Source organism: Centrocercus urophasianus, unplaced genomic scaffold (genome assembly GCF_019232065.1).
Source record: "Centrocercus urophasianus isolate 14NV4802_14NV808 unplaced genomic scaffold, USGS_Curo_1.0 seq_794, whole genome shotgun sequence".
In the NCBI taxonomy this organism is placed as follows: domain Eukaryota; kingdom Metazoa; phylum Chordata; class Aves; order Galliformes; family Phasianidae; genus Centrocercus; species Centrocercus urophasianus.
Genome location: NW_024885415.1, coordinates 832 through 6844, shown reverse-complemented (window position 1 = coordinate 6844; position 6013 = coordinate 832). Strand labels below are relative to the sequence as shown.

Sequence of the window (6013 nt, the reverse complement as noted above, 5' to 3'; positions counted from 1 at the left end):
CATTGCTAGGAGGTGTGCTAACATTGCTAGGAGGTGTGCTAACATTGCTAGGAGGTGTGCTAACTTGCTGGCACAGAGCATTGCTAGGAGGTGTGTTAATATACTGGCAGAGCGACTGACCCCATGCAGGGGGCTTTGAGGGTGCTTCAGCTGTGGCCGTTTTACTCAGGATTGCTGTGTTACTGTTCAATGTGTGATTTGGTTGAACGTGTCCAAAAGTTGTTTCTGTAGGGGTTCGTTCTGGCATCCTTCTGGAAGTTTGGCCTTAGAAATGGTTTTTCTGGAGTGAGGTGGGTTTCTGAAAGCTGTCAGTCAAATTATTTCTAGGTGCCATTGGTCCTAAACCAGTTTCGCTTTGTGTACCGAATTTTGTCCTTTACAATGCTCAGTGTAAGGCACCAGATACCTTCTGTACAAATTCCAGCTACAAATACTGGCTTTTTCCTAGCCTGGAAGTTTGCTCTGTTGAAACTCCGAGCTCCGCCTGCCCTTCAAACAGCTTGAGGCCTTTTTTCTTTCTCAATATTCCCTTCACATCTTGTCCTCTTCTAATATTCTCCCAGTTTTGTGAGTTGAGGGTTTCGGACCTTCCTCCGAGCACTTTTATAACCTAGGAACCCAAAGCTCTGCTGCCGTACCTTGCAGTTATCCATTCCATTTCCAGAGCTGCCGTCCAAACGGCCGTCCCTGTCCCTTCAGTGCTGTGGAGTTCTGCTGCTGATGGCTTGATTGAATCTGGTGGAAAAAATCCATAGGGATGTGAAAGGGAAGGATCCCAGTCTCTCCTTTCCCTACCCAAAGATGGTACTTTACATTGGTATTGAGTGTTAGGAGGCTCATCTTGTTTTGGCACGCGTTTCAGTAAGACATCACCTAGCTAATTGACTCGTTGTGACCTGGAACTGTAGAGGTTAGAGCTTGAGCTAATTGCTGCTTGCTGCTAGCAAGAAGTTGTGTGTTTTTCAGTAGCTGAGTTACAAACGGATTGGGGTCCTGAGCCCCAAGAAGCCTCATCTCTGTAACACTAGAACAACAACGTTTGTCCCTCAGCAGGCAGTGTGTGCAGAAGGGCAGGGGCTGCAGGGGAGGACATCGAAGCCTCGGTACTGCAGAAATGTGTCCTGCCTGCCCTGGCCTTTCTGGCTCTGTCTGAGGTCCCCCCTCACCTAACACGGGTAGTTACCGTAGGGTCCTTCAACAACAAAGTGGTTCTGTTTAAAATTTGGAGTGAATATTTTATTTTTGAGCAAGACAGTCCTCAGAAAGTGCCTTTGTAGAAGACGGTGCTGTAGATTTTATTTTCCAGTTGTACGTGGCTGAACATTTAAGATAAATAACTGTAAATGCCAAGTGTCTGATGGTACCTATAGGTACTTTCAGGCATCAGTTCTCTGAGTCAGGACCAAGCATAACCAGGATGGTGGTTTCCTTTGGAGGGAAAGGCATTGGGGAGCAATCACCAAGCACTGCTGGGGAGGAGCAGCTCGGGTGGAAGGTCTGTCTCCCAGGCATTACAAAGTCCCAAGGACAAAGCAGACGAGCTGAGCGCTGTCTGGTGATGCAGGGATGGTCAGTGCTGCACGCAGGCGTCCTGTGGGTTGTGTTCTAACAGTGTGCATTTGTGCTTGGGACTTGTCATTCCTAGCTGGGAGAGAGATGCTGTGGGCCCTGCCCAGAGGGCTGGCAGTGCTGTGGGTCCATGGTGAGCATTGCTTCCGTTGGGAAAGGCTGTCAGCTAGACTATTAGCCACTGCACCTCAGTAACCTCGTAATGCTGCGTTAATAATAGCAAAGTTCTGCTTTGATGGCACTGCCGTGTGCTTGCACGTGCCTGCAAAAATGCCCTCTTTCACTTTTGTAACGCTCTCGGTTGCGGTTACCTGCCTGCTCCTTGGGGAACTGCATCCTTGGGGTGCTTCTGTGTGTAGCTGCTCTGTGTGTCCCATCTGCCTGCTGCTGGCTGCTCTTTTTAGGTGCGAAACGTTTCTGAATGGTTGTTTTTTTTTCCTTTTCTGAAGTCAGCTCGACTCTTTAAGATGCATTTGAGAAGAGAACAAACAGAACAACTCAGTAGACAGGCTGCTGTGTGGGGTGCTTTGGTTTCAAGTTGGCCATTAAAATGAATTTGTGTTGACTTCAATCACTGTTGATGCAGTATTGGGCGCTGCAGATGTCAGGATGGTTTTCAGTATCAGCTGAAGCATAAAATTCTGCTTCCCTTGGGAGCAGCAGTGCTGCAGGCACACACTTGTACCCAGGCGTTTCCTAGGAGCGAGCAGAGCTGCTTCACATCTGTTGAGCAGAACAGGAGCCATGAAACGTTTGGGTTTGCAGTGCTGGGGCTGTGACACCGCTGTGCTTCACATCCATGGCAGAGCTGCTGTGCACAGAGCTGCACACAGAGCATCGCTTCTGGCTGAATTAAAGGCAGCAGTTCCTTTTTGTTCAGCAGCTTTGTTTTGGAGCAGCACTCAGTGCTGCTGCTGTAGTGTTTAAGCTTTGCAGTGGTTTGTTCCTGATTTCTTACTGCTGTTAGGCTGGGGTTTAGAAAGCATTTTGTCAGCCTGGGTTCTGAGCCCGCTTTCTGCAGCGGCCATTTCTATCTTTTAGACTAAAAAGGGCCAAAAATCTTGTTCCATCAGCTTGTTTGCAGCAATGCTCTCCATCTCTTCCCCTGCCTATGAACCAGATTATTTTCTATCTGTGCTTAGCCAGTGCTGAAGCTGTTGAGACGTGCACATTCCTATCTCCTCCTTCTCTATGTTACAGATGTGATCAGAAGCAATGGAAGGGCAGAGCTGTGTCTGAGGGTTCCTGCTGGGTGCAGATCCCTGCTGAGGTGGGCTGTAGCACATGAGGGTTAACTGCAGTAGCAGTGTCTGTGTGCTGCAGGTGTGATGCAGTTCAGCTGGGTGCTTTAACACGAGCCAGTTGCTGAAGGTGTAGATACTGAAGAGGCAAACTTGTTGAAAATGGCATCATTCCTCCTGGCAAGGTTTATAATCAGTGCTACTCATAGTAAATGGTGCTGTGCTGGGGTTGATCCGAAGTTGAAATGACTCAGCTGTGTGTTTTATGAAGAGGAGAGGAGGTGGTGACTGTGCTGTCAAACCAGTAGTAAAAAGCTGGGAAGGCAGGAGGGAGAGTTGACTGTGCTGAAAAGCTCCAATGCTGCTGGAGCCATCTGAACTTGTCCCTTTGCACCCACAGTTTACTCCAGCACCCACCAGTAACTACTGCAAGAACTAAGAGATGAGGAGAGAGGTTTTTTCCTGTCTGTTGGTAAGCAGGAGTGCCTGCTCACCTCCACAGCCGTGCTGAGCAGCAGCAGCAGTGCCTGCGACAGCCGTGCCGTTCGATCCCATCTTCTGTGTGCTCTGAATCCCAAAGCAGCCTTTCCTGGTTCAAAACAGAGATTCAGGAGGTAGGTGATGTTCCAAACAGCAGAGCCGTGGGTTCTGTGAGCAGTGTGTGGCCCCTTTACAAAGCACAGACGCTCCAATGATTTCTGGCTGCAGTTCTTTGGGCGGTTGGTACAGCAGCTGCTGAAGGAGCTCCCATGTTAGCTTTGGTGTCCTGGGCTGCTTGGGTCAGACTTGAACTCGTTGAGAGCAAGCATGTGCCTTTTTCTGATCCGAGACAGAAGCTGGAGGAGCTGGCAGTCTGTGCTGCTTGACAGTGGGGTCAGTGTTCTTGAGCTGCTTGAGGCTTGGTCAGGACGGAGTCGGTTTGGTGTTGAGTTGCTTAAAGGGAGCCCTGAATTATTTGTGAATGTAGCTACCCAGAGAGAAGAAGCTTTAAAGTAAATGGTTTCTGGAGAGTAATGTCATCAAACAAACAGATTTGGTGGTAGAGCTAGTTTTCTTTTAAATGAAATTGAACACTGATATGTTTCTCCATAGAGAGCCATTAATTCTGCCTTTATCTGAATGTTGCCTGTCCCATAACGTCTCTGCTGTGCTCCTGCAGCTTCCCTGCTGACTGTAAGGACCTGAGGAACGTTGTTGGCAGAGGTTGGGAAGTGGGAACGTGGTGCTGAGGGCTGAACATCACTGGAGGTGGCTTTAAGGAGCGGCCTGCCAGCAGCTGAAGGTGCTGAGACTGGGATAGGATGTGAGGCAGCGGGGTGCTGAGGGGAGAAATGAGAATTGAGCCTCTCCTCTCACACCCAGCTGTGCAGCGAAGGCTGCTGGCTGCCTCAGGTGCTGGTTCAGGCTCCAGGCTGTGCGTGCGGATTGTCGGAGAATAACAAGAGCTTTTCGAGGTGTTTGCTGCACGTTGAGGTACTGCAGGGTTCCCAGCCAGCAGCTCTGGCATCGGCGCTGGCTGTGAGATGGGTTCCCTCCCTGATTTCAGGGAATTGATTTTTGCCTCAGCTTTCTGCCCTATCTGGAACACAGGATGCCGTGCGCTGCCTTACGAGAGCCCAGCTGTGTGTTGTGAGCATCAGCCCTGCTGTGAAGTGCTCCATTCCTGCTACAAACCCGTGCGCCTTCCTGCCAGTGGCTGTTTGCAGTCTGTCCATCCGATGCAGCCTGTGCCCTCAGCTTTATCTCAGCACCGCTGGCCCACGGAGCTCCTTGGGCTCGGTCCCCCTGTGTGCACTGCTGCTTTCTGTGAGCTTTTTTTGCAAATTAGGGATGAGTTGATTCAAATAAAAGGTTTCCTTTACATTGCTGAGAATCTCAGAGGTCTCTCAAACGCATTTAGCAGCTGAAAAATGAGTTCCTACCATAATAATCTCCAACAACACGGAGAAGTATGATTATCTTGAGATGATCTCACCTGAATCGTGGGTCCACAACCAATTTTGATACAGCTGTGCGAAAATTAGGCATTAAAATAGTTACTAATCATCTTTCATAGTGCTAACACTTGCAAATCTCTTGAGTGCATTCGGAAAGTTTATTTGGGTGTCTCACATGTCAGTGCTTGCTCTGCTGGCTGAGCAGTAGCAATGGAGCAGTGCTACAGCTGAGGAACCTTTGGTGTTTGGAGCACGCCAGCAGAGCAGTGCTTGTGTGCAGGGGAGAACGGAGTGCCCAGCAGAGCCGCTGCGTGAGGCTGAGATGAAATTTGGCTGCTGGCAATTTGCACACAGCTGCCTTCCTCGGGGCTCTGGTTGTGTGCATTGCAGCCTCCTGTGCCTGCAGCTTTCGGTTTCCTTCGGCTTCGATTTCTGCTCCTCAGCAGAGCGCTGCCTTTCCTGCCCTTGTCAGTGTTCAATCTGTTGAATCTCGCCTTGAGAAAACTCCACCTTGTTTTCCTGTAGGTAAACCTGCTTCTAGACAGCTGCGTTTCTGCTCTGTTCCACAGGCAATCCTGCGAAGCCTCAGCGCAGCATCAGCAGCTGCAGAATGGGTGCTCAGTGATCTCCCAGCTGTGAGCAGAGGCGCCGTGGGGCCTCGCCATGCAGCTCTCCTGTCCGTGCCGTTTCCTCCCTTGCTGTGAGCAGTTAGGCTTCCCCAGGTGTATGAAATTGGTGGAGAAATGGCACTGCTGCTTGTTTTTTTGGGGGGAGGGGGGAGAATTCATCTGTCAGAATGCACTGAGGCATCAGATCGTAGAGCAGGATGTTGTCATTGAGAGGCATCGCCTGAAGCTTTCATTGTGATTGGTGATGAGCCAGTTCTGGCTGTTGGAACATCTCTGGTGGCAGCGTTGCTGTGCAGGAGGCTGCGGGGAGCAGCGTTGTGCAAATACACCCTTTGCATATTTACCACCACCTGTTCAAATGACAAACAAAACTGTTGTGCTGTTTGGGATTCCTTCTCAGAATAAAGTTCTAATAAACGAAGCCGGTTGCGTTGCGATTCCCTCTGTGTGTCTCGCTCTTTCTCCTGCCTTAGCAGCTGCTCTGCTCTCAGCTCAGAGCTGGGCCCTTCCCACCGTGAAGCTCGGGGAGTTTCTCAGAGCAAAAGGGAATTAATCCAAGAGTAAAGCAGAGCTGTGACTCCAGGCACCGCACAGCTGTAGGCAGATGGCAGACGAGCCGGTTGGTCGAAGCCTTTCT

At 50.1% G+C, this 6013-nt stretch overlaps 1 long non-coding RNA gene across 2 annotated transcripts in view; it reads left to right on the top strand.

Annotated features, from left to right (window-relative positions):
* Positions 1 to 5797, top strand: part of LOC122171061 — a 6158-nt gene extending 361 nt beyond the window's left edge. The window contains exon 2 of one of the 2 annotated variants that reach the window (XR_006171905.1): positions 34 to 5797. This is a non-coding gene — a long non-coding RNA (uncharacterized LOC122171061). Of the gene's footprint in view, positions 1 to 12 lie in introns of both variants that reach the window. The other variant, XR_006171904.1, reaches the window with a different exon arrangement.
* Positions 5798 to 6013: the final 216 nt, after the last annotated feature.